Here is a 17,638-nt window from a genome sequence, read left to right on the forward strand (position 1 = left end):
CCCCATCCCTGAACTAGAATATACTGCCCAAGATTGAAGGATCTAGTAGAAAGCATCAGATAACTACCAAAGCCAAGGTCTCAGACCATTTAGCATCTTGAATAGAATCATGCAGCACATCCAAAACAAAACAGGAATGATACAGCCAGATCTTCTAGCTTCATTCACTATTCTCTCTCCAGCTCTACATTGTCTTAAGTCTGCAAAAGCCTAAATCAGAATTTAGTCAAATGCAACTAACTGTTAAAAGATAAATCTCTGTCAAGAAGGATTAAAGCTAGCAGATCAATAAATCTCAAAAAAGGTACTCTTGTTACAATGTCACTGTGACCAACTCAACATTTTGATTAGAATCTATCACCCTTTACTATTACATCTATACATGTTTAACTCTTAAAATACGAGATCAAACCAGGAAAGATGTATAATGGTTATAGAATGACATGAAATTGCCTTTTATCAGTCTATCCTGAATACTTCACTGTCTTAAATGTAGCTCTTAATTTTATTTAAAAATTTAAGTCCTTTTTCATAAAAGCATGTATACCATAAATCTAAACTATGATCCATAAAGATGGAAATCCTTAATAAAAATCAAATAACTTAGTATCTTAAGAATAATGTGTATACTAGTAGTGCAATTACTCGACAGTAGGTCAAGCTTACCAATAAAATGTGTGAGTTTAGAAAGTATTCAACATTTTTGTTTGATTATTAATTTCCTAGACAGATTACGCCATGAGCAGATTCTGACAGGTAAAATTGATTTCCTACCTATTTGTACCATCGAAACAGGATGTGAAAGTAGAGGAATTTATTACCAGCTAACTGTCATTTAGGCACTGCTTTTTAAAAAAGTTTGAAGTTATAACCATTTCATCTATTTAGGGTGGAAGACATCAACAAGTGGTTCTCTGAGACTTAAGCAATCTGAAGAATTCAGGAACTCTTTACTGGATGTTAGTGGCTGGTGATTCCACTGAAGTTCTACTCTTAATACTGACATTACTGTTGATATAATGGTCTATCAACAGTCTTATTACAAACTTTGAGGGGTCTACTGGTTTTGTTAACCTTGGGTATAAAAGTCGGCCAGGAGACAAGCTGGATCACAGGTGAGAGAACTCATCATCAACACAAGGGATCAAGGTACATATTGCACTCACTACCTGGCAATAAAAGCAGTAAAGACTGTATTCAACTACAAATGTTGTATCATGTAGTAGCTTTCTGGCAAAATTATCATTTCTATGTTATTCATGCTGTGCCATTTTTTCTATGAGGACGTGGACAAGTTGCTTAAAAATGTTCATCCAACTGATGTATTAAGTTTTTGTATCATGAGAAACAAACTGTTAGGAATATTTACTCTGGAATGCCACGTATGTCCATTTTTGTTTTAACTGTATTATAAATTAAAAAAAATTTTTTTTTTAAAATGTTCATTCAACAACTTGCCCTCTTCCTCCCTAATTATGGATAATTTGATATAGTTGTGAAGTTCCAAAGTATTTTAGTTTGTCACCAATGTTATTTAAGAAGTGTATAAAGTCAATAAGAACAGACATTAGGACATTTATCACTATATTAATACTGTAACACTATATTTCTTTATTACTGGAACAAAAAAGGCTATGCATTCTGAACTTGATGATAGACTGAATCCTGGCAGAACAAAAGCATTCTGGATAGGTGGGTTTTCTTGTCTAGAAATCGGGAAGGTTTCCTACTTTTTGAGAGTTTTAGTCATCCTGAAGGAATAATTATTTGCGGATGCTCCTAGAAACAACATTCCCAGTCAAGATACAGGTACCTGTATACCAAACCATAGCCTTTTCCAGTTCCTGCTAGTTTGCCAACTCCAACAATTTCTGGATAATAAATGTGCTACCAATTTCAAAATTAATTACTGTAATATGCTAGCTGGATTACTACCTTAAATGATGAACAATGACTTAGTTGCTTAAGAGGAAAAGTTATCTGTTCTGAAGGAGATGCAGTGGCTGCAAATTTCATAATGAACCAAATTTAGAATATGATACAAAGACCTATACAGATAGTCCTCAACCTACGACCATTCTTTAGTGACTGTACAGTTACAATATGCTGAAAATATTATTTACTACAGGTCCTCACACTTACAACTATCACAAGCTTCCAGCATGATTAGGCATTTGGCAATCAGTTCACATTTATGACAGTTGCATTTTCCCAGGGTTACACACTGATCATTTGTGATCTTCCCAGTCAGCTTCTGGCAAGCAAAATGAATGAGGAAACTAGCAGGGAAAGTCTCAAGTTGCAATTATGTGATGTCATACTTATTGGAGTGATTTGCTTAACAACTGCAGCAAAAAAGTTGTAACAATCATACTGCTTAATGATGAGGTTTCTGGTCCCAATTGTGATCATAAGTTGAGGACTACCTATGTAGGTTAGAATTGAATATTTAAAGGAGTATTATACCCTTATAAACCTTCCCATTAAATAAGACAATGTTCTCTTCAGTGTGTGGCATCTATCATGCAATGATCTGAAAGAGAACAGTCTGACTAGTATGTCAGCTGTGGGATTTCTTCTTTTTCAGATATGCTTACCACCAAGACTTTCAAACAGGCAGCCCCAACTTAAGTCATACTTGTCCATAAATACATTTGTTTAAACTGGTGCCTTCTCAATTGGTATTAAGCTCATCTTCATCTCTAAGATGTTGCTAATCTCAAGACTATTTTTAGAGATTTTAAACATTTAATTATTGTTATTTAAATCAATATTCATAGTTAAGTGCTTGCAGTTGTGCCTCACATTAGGAATGGATGGTGAAAAAATTATAAACTGTTTTTACAAAATAAATGTATATGGATAATTACACAATAAAGACATATATACTCTATTTCAAGTAAAACATTTGTAAGATAAACGTCTACTATTCCTTTCAAGGCAAAGGAATAATTACATTCTGAGGAACTCCTAATCGAAAATCAAACAGATTCCTGACAAATATAGCAGATAACTTGTCTTCCAAAATGTAGAAAAGGGAATTAAAGGGTCAGCCATACTGAACTTAATTCTCACTAACAGAGATGAAATGATAAAAGGGGTTGAAATTACAGGAACCATGGAGGGAAGGGGGAGTGACTATGCAATATTGGAATTCAGAATTATGCAAGCACAAGGAATATAAAAAAAAGTCAAATTAGAACTTTAAGAGAGCTGATTTCAATAAACTTAGAGAAAGGTTGGGAAGGATTCCATGGATAAAAATCCTCAAGGGGAAAACAACCCAAGAAGCTTGGGAAACTTTGAAAAATGAGATAATAACCTAGTCTAGCACAATTCCAATGAAGAAGAAGAAATATATAGGCCACATGATCAGGAAGGTTTTAATGTGTTTGAGCAATGTGGTGGAACTAAGGTAACATACAACATACGACTGACAATCTTTGCTGGCATGGCGAGTTCCTAGCTGTTTCGGAACTGTTGGTGAGACCATTAAAAGTCGTTGGTGCTGTTTGAAATTGTTCTGCCGGCAGCAAGATTTGACTGCTGGCCCAGCGACGGATTCTATTGCAAATAAGGGCTGTTTCCAAAGGAGGCAGAGGAGGAGAGGTCCCGGGGCTTATGGAGCGAAGGAACTGGATGAGGCTGTCGGCAGGCCCAGAGGATGGGAGAGAGGCTTTTGGAGGAGTTGGTGGTGGCAGCAGCGTCCTCCAGGGGCGAAAAGGAGTGAGGCCTCTTAAGGAAAAGGTGGAAGAGACAAGATCAGAAAAAGAAAATGAGGCGAGGTTGTCGTGCAGGAATACAAGCTAATTTGAGGGATAATCCACATGGAACTCCATTTCCATCTGTCCTGTTTGCCATCGTTCGCTCCCTAGAGACTAAAATGGAAGATCTGTAACTTGAGCTGGCCACGAACAAGGAGTGTATATCGGAGGTGGTGACCCTTTGAGAGCTGTATGCAACAAAATTGGTGTATTTTCAAAGTGACAATAAAGTTGTTGTTGTTATTATTATTATTATTATTATTATTATTATTATTAGAAGAAGAAGAAGAAGAAGAAGAAGAAGAAGAAGAAGAAGAAGAAGAAGAAGAAGAAGAAGAAGAAGAAGAAGAAGAAGAAGAAGAAGAAGAAGAAGAAGAAATAAGAGATCTGCACAAAGAACTCCCTTATAAGCTGAAAGACAAAAAGGACAAATATATAAAGTGGAAAGATGGGCACATAACTAAGGCAGAATATCAGCAAATAGCCAAAACCTGCAAAAATGAAGTCAGAAAAGCTAAGGCTCAAAATGAACTAAGGCTTCTTTGTAAAAAATGTAAAAAATAAGAAAAAAGTCCATTAATGGGAGAAAATGGCAAGGTGAAGAGTAGCAGGGAGAAAGCAGAATTGCTTAACTCATTTTTTGCATCTGTCTTTATACAAAAGGAAAAAACAATCCAACTTATCAAAAAATATATCATAAAATGGAGATCAGGAATTCAAGTGAAAAAGTAAGCAAGAAAATGGTAAGAGAACACCTATCCATTCTAGACAAGTTTAAATCACCAAGACCAGATGGATTATACCCCAAGATTCTGAAGGAACTGGCAGACATGATCTCAGAACCACTGAACTATATCTTTCAAAGGCCCTGGAGCACTGGGGAACTACCAGAGGACTGGAAAAGGGCTGACGTGATTCCCATCTTCAAAAAAGGGGAAAAAATGGATCCAGGAAACTACACATCTATCAGCCTGATAACAATACCTGAGAAGATTCTGAAAAATATAATCAAGCAATGAATCTGCGAATACCTACAGACAAGCAAAGTCATAACCAGAACCAACATAGATTTGTTAAAAACAGATCATACAAGACAAATCTTATTGTGTTTTTTGAAATGTAATAAAACTGTGAAATGCTGTGGATATAATTTGGTTGGACTTCAGTAAGGCATTTGATAAAGTAGACCACAACCTACTACTTGATAAGATAGAAAAATGTGGGTTAGACAGCATCACCACCAGATAGATTAGTAACTGGCTGACCAACTATACTCAATGTATAGTCTTTTAATGGAACTGCATCTACATGGGGGGAAGTACAGGTAATCCTTGACTTACAACAGTTCATTTAATAACTATTTGAAGTTACAACAGCACTGAACAAGGTGACTTATGATCATTTTTCACACTTACAGCCGTTGCAGCATCCCTATGGTCATATGATCAAAATCCATATACTTGGCAACTGATTCATATTTATGATGGCTGCAGTGTCACGGGGTCATGTGATCACCTATTGTGACCTTCTGACAAGCAAAGTCAATGGGAAAAAAGATTCACTTAACAACGACGTTACTAACTTAACAACCGCAGTGATTCACATTAACAACTGTGACAAGAAAGATCTTAAAATGAGGCAAAATTCACTTAACTGTCTTGCTTAGCAACACAAATTTTGGCTCAATTGTGGGCGTAAGTTGAGGACTACCTGTATGCAGTGGGGTACTTCAAGGCTTTCTCTTAAACCTAGTACTCTTCGATGTCTTCATTTGGATGAGGGGACAGAAGGGAAACTCATCAAATTTGAAGATGACACCAAGCTGGCAAGAACAGTCAACATTCCAAAAGATAGGCTCAAAATACAGAAGGCTCTTGACAGACCTGAACACTAGGCCATAGTTAACACAATTCAACGGTAAGAAAAGTAAGTTCTACATTTAGGCAAGAAAAATCAAATGTACAGGTACAGATTAAGTGAAACCTGACTCAATAGCTGTAACTGTGAGTACGATCCTGGAGTCCTAGTAGACAATGACTTAAATATGATCTGGCAATATGCAGCAGCAGCCAAAAAAGCCAATGCAATCCTAGTTTGCATTAACAGAGAGACAGAATCAAGATCACATGTATTAGTATTGCTTTATAAGTATTAGTATTAGTACTGCTTTATAAAGCCTTAGTAAGACCACACTTAGAATACTGCATCTAGTTTTGCTCACCATATTGTAAAAAAGCTGTAGAAACTCTGGAAAGAGTGCAGAAAAGAGCAGCAAAAATGATTAGGGGGCTGGAGGCTAAAATATATAAAGAACCATTTGTCTAATCTAGTGAAAAGAAGGACTAGGAGTGACATGATAGCAGTGTTCCAATATTTGAGGAGCTACCAGAGAAGAGGGACTTAACCTATTTTACAAAGCACCAGAAGGAAAGACAAGAAACAGTGAATAGAAACTAATCAAGGAGAGAAGCAACCTAGAAATGACAGTGTGAAAAATTAACCAGTGGAATGGCTTGCCTTCATAAGTTGTAGGTGCTCCATAACTGAAGGTTTTTAAGAAGAGATTGAACAACCATTTGTCTGAAATGGTATAGGTTTCCTGCTCGATCAGGGGGTTGAACTAGAAGACCTCCAAGGTACCTTCCAACTCTGTTTTCTGTTATACTACAAATGATACGAAGCAAATCATAAATTCTAGTAGAATTTTCATTAAGTAAAAAAGAAATGTCTCAAGTTACACAATAATCTATACATATTAAAGATTTTTGGAAAATCACAAGTTAGCAGCAACAATCTATACATATTAAAGATTTTAGGATTTTCTTTCTCTACTGAATTCTGGTTAAGATAATAGTATGCTTATTTATTCTATTCTAATACCAGCACCTACAAAAGACAATACTCAATCCTAAGATTTATATATTATAAAAAAACATCAGAAACCATATTCTAAAATTGTGAAGATTAGATATTAGATATTTCTAAATCTTCTAGTGCACTAATAAACCATTTTAGTATACCATTAATCATCAAAATAACTCAAGTTATAAACAAAATTTACTTGCCTTTCAACATCAAGTAATTCTATCAGACAGTACAACTTTATAGCATATTCTAACTCTTCTTCAAATCCAAGTTGATTATGCAGTTCTCCAACCAACCAAATATCTCTATAATCTGTACCACTTAAGGTGCAAGCACTTTCTTCTGTCATTTATATTTTTGAAATTCACAAAAATATCTGCATAAGACTATCTTGCTTTTTTCTACTAGAAAAAACTTTTAAATGAAAAATTATTGAAAAAATACTTCATTTGTGTGCATATATTACTTTGCCAAGTAAATAACTGTTTCAGTCCCAAATGGCATATTTTAAGTGGAACAAAAATCATTCATAGCATATATTATATGATGATCAGTAGAGAAATTTGAAAATCACTAAAATAATTTTAATAAATTAATACTTCTTTTTACAAGTAAAAAATAAAAATATTTATATAAAAAATCACAAATATATATAGTTAAAAGATACATTAATTTTTTTAAAAAAATATTAATCACTGGGCACTTTCAAGATGCTTCTGTGGCATATAAATAAAATTAAGAATTCTGGGACATATTTTATTTTTTAGATTATCTGAAATTAGGATAGAAAAAAGAAATTCCAAATTATAAAGGCTTTGAATTGCTTTGGTTATTTGAATTTGGGGATTACATACAAACTTTTTCATATTATTAAATCAATACATGATTTATCAAGTCAGTTTCTGACAGTGTATTCTTGTATATATCTATCAAAAAGCCTTGCTAATTTTCATGAGATTTAATTCAAAACTATTATAATTAACATTGCAACCTAGAACACTCAAACATAAGATTTCCTGGAATTAAAATACTTGACTCTCTCTGAGAAAACACCAAGTAGTAATCCATAGGACATATTAAATAGCTTATATTTTCTCTATATATAATTCCAAGGTTATTATTATAAAAGAAAATGCTATTTTACTATACTTTGTACTCTCAATATCATAAATTATTTAAATAATTATAAAACAAATAGGCAGCATTATAGAATGTGGACAACAGCTTTATCAAAAGCCTACTTACTTGAAATAATAAATCTTCAAAACTATCAAACTGTAATAGGTGTGACATTAGTAAAGTTATAAAGAAGCTAGCTTTTAGATGACGATTCCACCCCTCGTTCTTTTACTACAATACATATCATAGATAAAATATGTCATTATAAGTGACTTCTTTACTGACAAAATTGCTTAGCTTACCCTTTTATATTATCAGAAGAAATTCTCAGAGATTTGTTATGGAAACATTAGAGAGCAAAATAGATGGCTGGTCCACAGCATCCCTTTAAAAGGAGACAAGGCAACCCAAAACTCTGAACTGTGAAATCTCTTCTCTAGCTGCTTAACTCAAGAATACCAAGAAACATAAAATAAAAGGTACTGGAAAATGCAAAAAGCCTATTAGAAAATATGAATTTCTATCCAGGGAAACTCAAATGGTATATAAAAATAGTGTAAAAGAGGAAACACCCATACAGTTAACTGACACCCACAACCAAACACACGTGCTGCTACTGTGGAGACTGGAAGTCTTCCCATTTCTTTTCAACATATGGAAAAGTAGATTTTGGCTGTTTTTGCTTTGTCTTGAGTTTTTTTGCATCCCACTTTATCTGAAACCCACTAAAGCATCAATCGCCTACAGCAGCAGATCCGGCCACCTTTCACCTACTAAACCTGGAAATCCCGAAGAAGATGTAAAGCCCAAAGTACTGCACAGGGACACTCCGCCTCCATTTATTCCTGGCCCCCTCCCCAAAAAGCCTGAGGGTCTTCCCAGGGTCAGTCGGAACCTCTCCCCGATCAGGAGCTCGCCAGCCAAGCAAGGAAGCCCCAGAAGCCCCCTTCCGCTGCCGGGGAAAGACTGTTGGCCTCGCCGCTGGAACAGGCTCGCCGGCTTCCTTTGCCTTCCTCCTGCCTTTCCGTCCCAGAGAGACCAAGGATCCGAGGCAGGAAGAGGACAGAGAAAAGTTGAGGCCTCCAGGCTCCCGGAGAAGCCTCCACGCTCTCCCAACTCCGGCTCCCCCAGCCCCTACTGCCCGCTCTCTTACCCACCTCGTCGTCCCTGTTCCACAGCAACCGAGCTGTCTGGTGGCGGGGGCGGCAATACTCTCTCGGGCGCTGGTTCTTTTCGATGATAGCGGGGATAGAGCTGAGCGTCTCCAGTGACGACCTTTATTTGAGAGACGGGTAATCTCTAGGCTCTGCGCGCTCCGCTGCCAGACCGGCCACCATCTTACATTAGGGTGAGACTGCCTGCCTGCCCCGGACGCTGCTTTCAAGACGCATGCGCACAAGCCACCAGAGAGTGTTAGTTGCGGGGGAAGGAAAAAGTAGAAAGAAATGCGACGCAACCACAGAGCATGATGGGACTAGTAGTTTTAGTGATCATCTCCTTTTCTGAATTCAAAGGGTAGGTCTTGAGCCACCAGCGAGACTGAGATTTTTTTTTTCCGGTGTTGGTAGTAATCGACTCTATAAAAAGTTGTTTTTCAACGAGTCCTTCCATATATATTCCATACGGTATAATATAAATGGACTGGGTGTCTACTCCCGTTTCGGTTAAATATGTCTGGATTTCGTTTGGAATCTTCACTTTGTTACCTCAAAAGAAAACTTAAGATTCACACATCATGCAAAGCTATGGCTTGTTTATGCATAGTTTAAAAAATAAAATTAGTATGGCATAAGATAACGTTGGTGAGATTTGTACGTGTTATATTCCATGAAATAGTTAGGGAATTGTTAGCGTTTTCTTTTCTCCATTGAGAGCAGTGACATAATTGAAACTTCTTTGTTGAAACAAATGTTAAGTTCATAATCTGTCATTAATTGCAACTCTTTCTGAGCGTTGGTTATGTCAGCAATATAGTTCAGTCTACTTGTCTACTTTTCCTTTGTTTTTTTATTTTATTTTTAATACAGAAAATTAAAATACAATCTCCAAGGGGGAAAATGGAAATGTTACAAGAACAAAATAAAACTAAATAGACATTAAAAATGTGGATTCAAAAACAAAAACACATTCCCCCCCAGTTGAGCACTGACCAATATATTGCAACAATAACAGCCTCCTCCCCTTGCAGTCAAGTCTAAGATTTATAAACTTCTACATCTATTTGCAACCAATCAAACTGTTATACAGTAGATCTAGCTGTTATAATAATTAACAATTTAATCAACAATAAAAACTTCAAAGCCCTTTGTTAACAATCTGTTATTGTTTACAACAGTTTCTTATCTATTATAAATCACCCCAATTGTTATCTCTAATCTGTCCAGGATCAAATATTCTCATCTGATTCTTAATCATAAAACAATTTCTTAGAATTTTAGTTAAGAACTTCCCCAACAATTGCATCCTGTTTCTCAGAGCCATAGGTCTTTATTGTAGGTGTCTCTGCAGCATCCGCTGTTCAAAAGCTCTATCTGAAAAGATAGGATTGATCTTGTCTAAAATATCTAGCCCATCACTCATCAGTTCCATTATCACTGAATTTCTTATCCTTGTCAATCTTTTCTGCCAAATCTATAAGGTTCAGACCAGGTTCTTTCTTCTTCAGGTATGACAGCAACAAATCAGATTCCAATTCACGAAACTGCAAATTAAGTCCCTCTGTTATTTTCTGCTTTTGGGTATCATCCTGGGTTTGATTCAAAACTGTTGTTAACCCATCAAATGTTTTATTTCTATCTTCAAAAGAAGTCTGTAAGATAGAAAGCATTCTTTATCTCCTTTTGCAGACATTTTGAAAAACACACTATTCCTTCCAAGAACAAGACAAACAGATATATCATGACAAAATGTCCATAGAGAGAAGTTATTTTTCCCCAGGGTGAAAATTAATCAAAAGAAAAGGATTTTTCCCACTTTTTAATTAAAAAAATGGTAAGAATAAAATCCTCATATATAATCCAATGTAAGTGTAAATCCAATAGAATGATTTTCACTACTGGAGAATAAATTCTCACTGGCAACTTTCTTATGGAAAGTAAAAGTGTTTTATAGTTCAATGGTAAACAATGAGACAGCAAAGAGAAAATTGTAAAGATCCAGCAAGAGTTGTAAGATAGATCAGAAATCAACTAATCTATTAAAAATAAATAAAATTAGAGGAATTTTAAAAGTGCAATCAAAACCAAGGTATGCTTTAAAAAAACAAACAGCTGAAGTAAAAGATGGTAAAAGACTTCTGATCACTCCTTACTGAGAACTGCGATCTTCAAGATCCCTCTCCTCCAAAACTAGACAATTGTTCAAAGATCTTATTGGGTCCTTCCTAGTTCCCCCCATTCAATTCTAGGGAATAATTCCTGCCACTCAGCATATAATCTGGGTGAAAAGATATTTGTCCTTTATGTTTTGCCCCTTTCTTTTATTTTCAGATCTTTGTTGCTTACTTTTTTGTTTGCCTTTAATTTTTTCTCACTATTTTTTTTGCACTTTATATAATATTACCTGCTCACAAAGGGAATAACACAATAAATATGATTGCACAACTAATAAAGAAATCTGGTCTTAATTTTTTCAAAGAAATTTCAATTCAGATTCTTTGCACCTCAAGATTCAATTCAGATTCTTTGCACCTGGTTACCTTCGAGACCGCCTCCTGCCACAGATTACCCCCCACCGACCTGTACGCTCTCACAGAGTGGGTCTCCTCAGGGTGCCGTCAGCCAGACAGTGCCGGCTGGCGACCCCAAGGGGGAGGGCCTTCTCCGTGGGAGCTCCCACCCTCTGGAACGAACTGCCCCCAGAGATCAGGGTGATCCCTGATCTCCCTTCCTTCCGCCGCGCCCTCAAGATGTGGCTGTTCCAGCTAGCGGGACTGGCCTAAGGGATTTTAAAGGGGTTTTAATTACTTTTAATTCGACATATTTAAATATTTCGTTTTAATTAAATTTTAATTAGGTATAACATGTTAGTATTTTATCCAATTGTCAGCCGCCCTGAGTCCGCAAGGAGAAGGGCGGGATACAAATGTAAATAATAAATAAATAAATAAATAAATAAAGAATCCTCCAACTTGTTATATTCTTTAAGTTTAACCTATTTGCAAAACAAGCATTTGTAGAAGAATAAAATGAACTAAAGTCTTTATACATTGACCTAAACACCTTTGAGGAAAGGCAGGATGTAAATGACATATCCAGATATGAAGATATACAATAATCTGGAACCATGCTATCCAGGTGAACAGTTGCCAATTGTAGTTGCTCCACAACAGATATTATATGCCAGAAATATCAGGATTTATAATCTCATTATTGGGAGGGCTTTTGCCTTAATATTAATCTGTGGAGAATGCTGAGTGTTTAATGAAAAACAATGTCAGTTTTAATAATCTTAGTAGAACAATAAATAAAAAACTATATGTTCTACCAGAAAAGGCAGGCAGCAGAATGAAGGGGCAGGATTGAAGTCTGAGATTAACAAAAATAAGGACTTTCCTTTGAATTAATTTAAATCTTCAGAACCAGGTAAACTGAATCTTTAAGCTGCGAACAAATTAGATGATGGTTTGCTGAAATCAGCATGGGTTTATTAAGAACAATTCTTGCAATTTCACTTCATTTTTTTATCAAGTGAGTTCAACAGTAGATGTAGAACTTCAGCAGATATAATATACAGGTAGTTCTCGACTTACAATCACAGCTGAGCACAAAATTTTTGTTGCTAAGCTAGACAATTGATAAGTGAGTTTCTTCTTTCTTTCCACAGTTGGTAAGTGAATCACTGCAGTTAAGTTAGTAATACTAACATTAACACTAACACTAAGATTGGAAGAAATTGGAACTTAAAACTGGCTTTAAAGTTGTGAAAAAGGTAAAGTATTGGGGGGTGATTCTTACAGATGAAAATTCTAAGTTATATAAAAACAACTAAGTTAAAATATGGAAGGAGATACAGCCGGATTTAAACAGATGGTAAAAACTAGAATTGTTGATGGGAAGAATTTCAGCAATTAAAATGAATGTACTACCTTGAAGGCTATACTGCTCTTGATTAAAGATCCTTCTTGGCAGAAAGATATATCTAAATTCCATTGGCAAAATAAAAAAACAAGAATTAAATACAAGCTCTTAACAGGATTCTAAAGAAAGAAGGGATCTTAGACTAAACTATGATACTTGATGTTTGGTATGGTTAAAAGATTGGATAACTTTAAAAAAAAATCAAGATTGTTAGACCCTGAAGACTCTGATTTGAGATTTGGATGGCTTGCTTATTTGTGGTATGACAAAGTAAAAGTTAACTCTAGTTTTAAAAATCATATTATTAGGCAATTGATTGGGTGTGTATGTGGTGGAAATATAAAAGAAGACTGGCTGAAAGAGTGTCATTTTGGTTATCACCTCATGAGGCACTACATAGAACAGAGAAGTTATTGGGATGTAAATGGATCACGTATTGGGAGTTATTGATATTTGAAAAAGAGGGACCAAGGACAAAGATGAGAACAATTAGCAAGTAAAGGATTTATTTGTGATTAGTTTAATTATAGAATTTTTGAAAGATTTAAACTTCATTAAAAAAGAGTTTTGCTTTCACAGGAGTTAAATCTGAATTGGGTATCAATTTATGTTTTGGAGATGACCACTTGGTCGCTAAAGTGTTACTCAAGATGGATTTGAAAGACAAGTATGTCAAAGATTGTATGGTAAAATGGGTTAAATTTTTTGGGTAACAGCACTAGATAAATGGGAGAATGTATGGACTAATGGATTAAAATTTACTTTGAATTATAGTTTGAAATAATTTTTTTATAAAATGATGTATCATTGGTATTTGATTCCAGATAGATTAGTGAAAATATATAGAGGAACTTCTAAAGTAATGGAAATGTAATCAAAATCTGGGTACATTTTATTACATGGTGTTGCAAGTATATGAAAATTTTCTGATAAACATAATGCAGAAAATATTTAAGATATAAAAATTAATGAAATTGGATAAACCAATCAAAAAACAATTTGGGACATTATTTCTTTACATGTTGACGGCTGCGAGGATTGTATTTACTAAGCACTGGGAAAGAGATGCTGACTGTTAAAGAATGGATTCTAAAATTGACTGAATTAACAAAAATGGCAAAATCAACTGCTTTTATTAGAGACAATGGACTAGAAAGCTTTATAAGAGACTGGGCTAACCTGTTGACTGTTCTTTATATATCAAGAAAAATATATAAACAGATAAGATGTTGGGTCAATTTGATTACTAGATAGAGACCTTCTCATCTGAAATAGTTGTTTATATATTTTTCTTGTAAAATAAGGATAAGAAAGCTTATAATTATTTGCAGACCTATTATGTAAGGGGAGGAGAATTTATCAGGTATTTTCTTCTCAGCATCAACAGCGAGTTAGGGTTTTTTTTTGTACGTTTAATGTTAGACTTATTTGATGTTTGGGTCATTATTATTTTGTACACAACTTTTGTTGTTACTGTTGGATGTATGTTTTTCTGTTTTCTTTGTTTTGCATTTTATTCCTGTTGATAAAACATATTAAAAAATATCGTCCTATTTTATATAACATTCATTCTGCTTTCTTGATAGCATTAACAAAATCGAGCAGAACGGTGCAATACCTACAAAATAAAATCTCACTGAATTAAACGGAATATGCTTTTTTTGCTTAGTTTCGCACAGGATCGCGCCGTGAAACTTCATACAGTACAGTGCTGTAATTTGGAAACCTTTTCAAACTTTTCTTGCGCAGCCGCTTAATGGTACAGAACAAAAGACATGTTAAATGTTAATTTCAACATGGAATTATAAATACCGCAACTTTGATAAGGAGAGTGAAAAAAATGCAGCTCCATAATCTGCCTCATCTAAACAGAACTTTTTAATTAGCCAAAGATAGGTAAGAAGACGCTTCTAATCTTTCGCGCCTCTAACCTGCCCCGGCAAGCTTCAACTACAACTCCCAGCAAACATTGCTTCCGGAAGTTTTGAGGGAGCTGCTGAGGGTGATTCTTCTATTTGTAGATGGGTTCGTTGAACCGAGCCTTGGTATTCTTACCCGCTGCATGCGGAGAAACTGTGGTTGCCGCCCTCAATGGATTTGGAGACTGTTGCTACGTGAACAACGACATTGCCGGGATACGAGGAGATCCTTCTAGACCGGCGTTCGTGTTAGCCTCCAAATTTGTAATTTTGGGCCTCCCTTCGACGGTAGCGCTTAGTTAACTGAGCAGGCTGGCGATAGCTCGGTTTTGTACTCTGGGCGTGCTCATCGGCAGATTGCAACTCTGCTGTTTAAAATCACATTAAAATCGGTTAAGGCACGGTAGGTAAGGTGAGTTGCCCATCTGCTACTGTTTTAAGAAGATGTACAAAATGTAGATCAGGGGAGGAGACCCGAACATCTGGCATACAATCTTCTGCGGCACACCCGTGGGAACTCAGCCCTAACACATAGCGAGGGGAGGGCTGGAGTAGGGAACAACTTCCTTACCAACGAACGTAAAATGTCCTACTCCCCACGTAATGATTTTTTTTGGGGGGGAGGGGGGAGAGATCTAGGAGCTCGTGCATTACATTGACTAGTTATATTTAAACGTGAGTGAAATCTCGTCATTCACATATTATTAAATTTTTCGAACGTAAGATTTTAAAAACACTAAATAAGGAAGGATATTCTAATAGGATAAAAGTTTTGTCCAAATAAGCAGATGGAATATCCTCAATAAAATGCTGCTGTGAAGTTCTCCCGTTTAGTCTTCTCAGCTGCTCCCTTTTCCGTTCTCCCTGCTCCTACTGAATTTCCTTAGAATTGTATTTCTCTCCACTGCCCCCATCACTGGATGTTTCAGAGAATGTCTCCATCAGATTATTTTCGATCTTTTTGATAACCTTTTGTGTGAGCAATTTTAAAAACTACGTGTGTTGGAAGAATTTGAGGGATTGAGTCATTGTCAATATGCAATTTACTTTCATGCAATATGGCTGTTATTTAGTGGTATCCTTTTGGTTCAAATTTATTTTATATATGTTGTTCTGAAAGATTTGCTATTTTTTGTAGATACTCATGTTCTTAAGTATGTAACAGATTTTGGAATAAACTAAAGGATAACAAAAGTGAATGGCTTATTTCATTTTTATGATTATAGACTGCTTTCCAGTTATAAGCATGGAGGAAAATGCAACATAAGTCTGAATAGCTTGCATTTCTTTGTTTGAATAAACAAATTTAAATGTGAATAATTCTGCAATATAAGACCTGTATTTGTGTGTTTGTGTGTGTGTGTATAGCTGATTCCTGCTAATTGTGAATTTTGTATTTGCAAATTTGCTTACTCAAATTTATTTATAAACAAAAACCAATACTTGCGGTGTAACACTCTCATGCAGAGCAGGGAGAAATTTGAGTCTCCTGATAAGCATATTTCCAGTTGAGGTTTCAATATTTGCTACTGTTTATGCTGATTGTATAGAATGGAACTACCGCAAATGAGAATACTGCAAATGAGAAAATTGTGTCTTGTTAAATTTGACACACACACAAATCTAGTTTTTATAAGTAGTTTTGCTTTTTTCTCTTTTGTGCATTATTTTAAAATATGTTTGGAACAGTTCACAGTGCAACCCTTTCCACATTAATATTGGCTGCTTAAATTGGCCATTGATATCCTACTTTAAATTAAATGCAGAAATCTTTCTCCTGCATATCATTGTTGCAGGGGCTGCACATGACAGGTTTGATTGGTGGTATACTGAAAGACCCATTTAGTTGAAGACTACTGTTGTTTGCAGATATTTTTCAGGGCAGTGACCAAACTAATTCAATCACATCCCATTATCCTATTTTTTTAGAAGTTCAACACTTAGCTTATGTAATCACAAAATATCGATACTGTTTGTTTTATGGCAGTTTCTTTAAGTCTTGTTTCCTGTATCTTTTACATCTGCATTATTTGACTTACACACTTATTAGTGTGTTTTGAAAGCCATTCTATCAAGAAGTAATTTTAAAGTTGAATATAGATCACAAGCTTCTAATCATCAGAGGTCATTTTTAACACTTCTCTTTTGCTAAGTGGTTATGCAGAATCAGTTTGTAAAAATACATACACATATTCCAGAATTACTGTGTTCAGTAATTTATTCCAGGCTCAAGGACTGCATTTAGTAATGAGTATCTGCAGCAAATTTAGAGTATATGTGGAAGTAATTAACAGAACCCAGTCTTAAAAGAAAGATCAGACTCCAATAGATCTGGTATAGAATAGCAAGTACAACACACAAATTGTCAGAAAAATGAATTATTGTCAACTTTCACTAATTTTATGTTTTGTATAAGAAGTATCAAAATTTTGATGCATAATATAAACATTCTAAATACATTAAATAACATCAAGGGAAAACAAGCAAAAAAGTGGCAACTTTAATAGAGATCATTGCTTTTAGTCCAAAATCTTTTTTTGAAAAGCAGGGAAAAAACCATGGTTGTATAGTTACCAGCTATATTTTAAACTTATTCATTTTTCTACCAACTTACCAATTTTATACCACCTTTTATTACACAATATTAGAAAGCAAAACACTGCATCTTAGCAGTAATCATAGCACCAAGAGTAGAAATGTCCTGCACAAACACAGAATTGTAGCATCATGAAAACTTTTAGAACAGTGGTTCTCAACCTGTGGGTCGGGACCCCATTTGGGGTCGATCGACCATTTCACGGGGGTCGCAAGCAAGGCTGTCCGCCATTTTTTTTGTCCGCCATTTTTTTCCCCTTTTCCGGCGGGTGCCTTACCTCCCTTGGGCTGGGCCAGC

Source organism: Protobothrops mucrosquamatus, unplaced genomic scaffold, assembly GCF_001527695.2.
Source record: "Protobothrops mucrosquamatus isolate PMUCROS unplaced genomic scaffold, P.Mucros_1.0 scaffold1212, whole genome shotgun sequence".
Lineage (NCBI taxonomy): Eukaryota > Metazoa > Chordata > Lepidosauria > Squamata > Viperidae > Protobothrops > Protobothrops mucrosquamatus.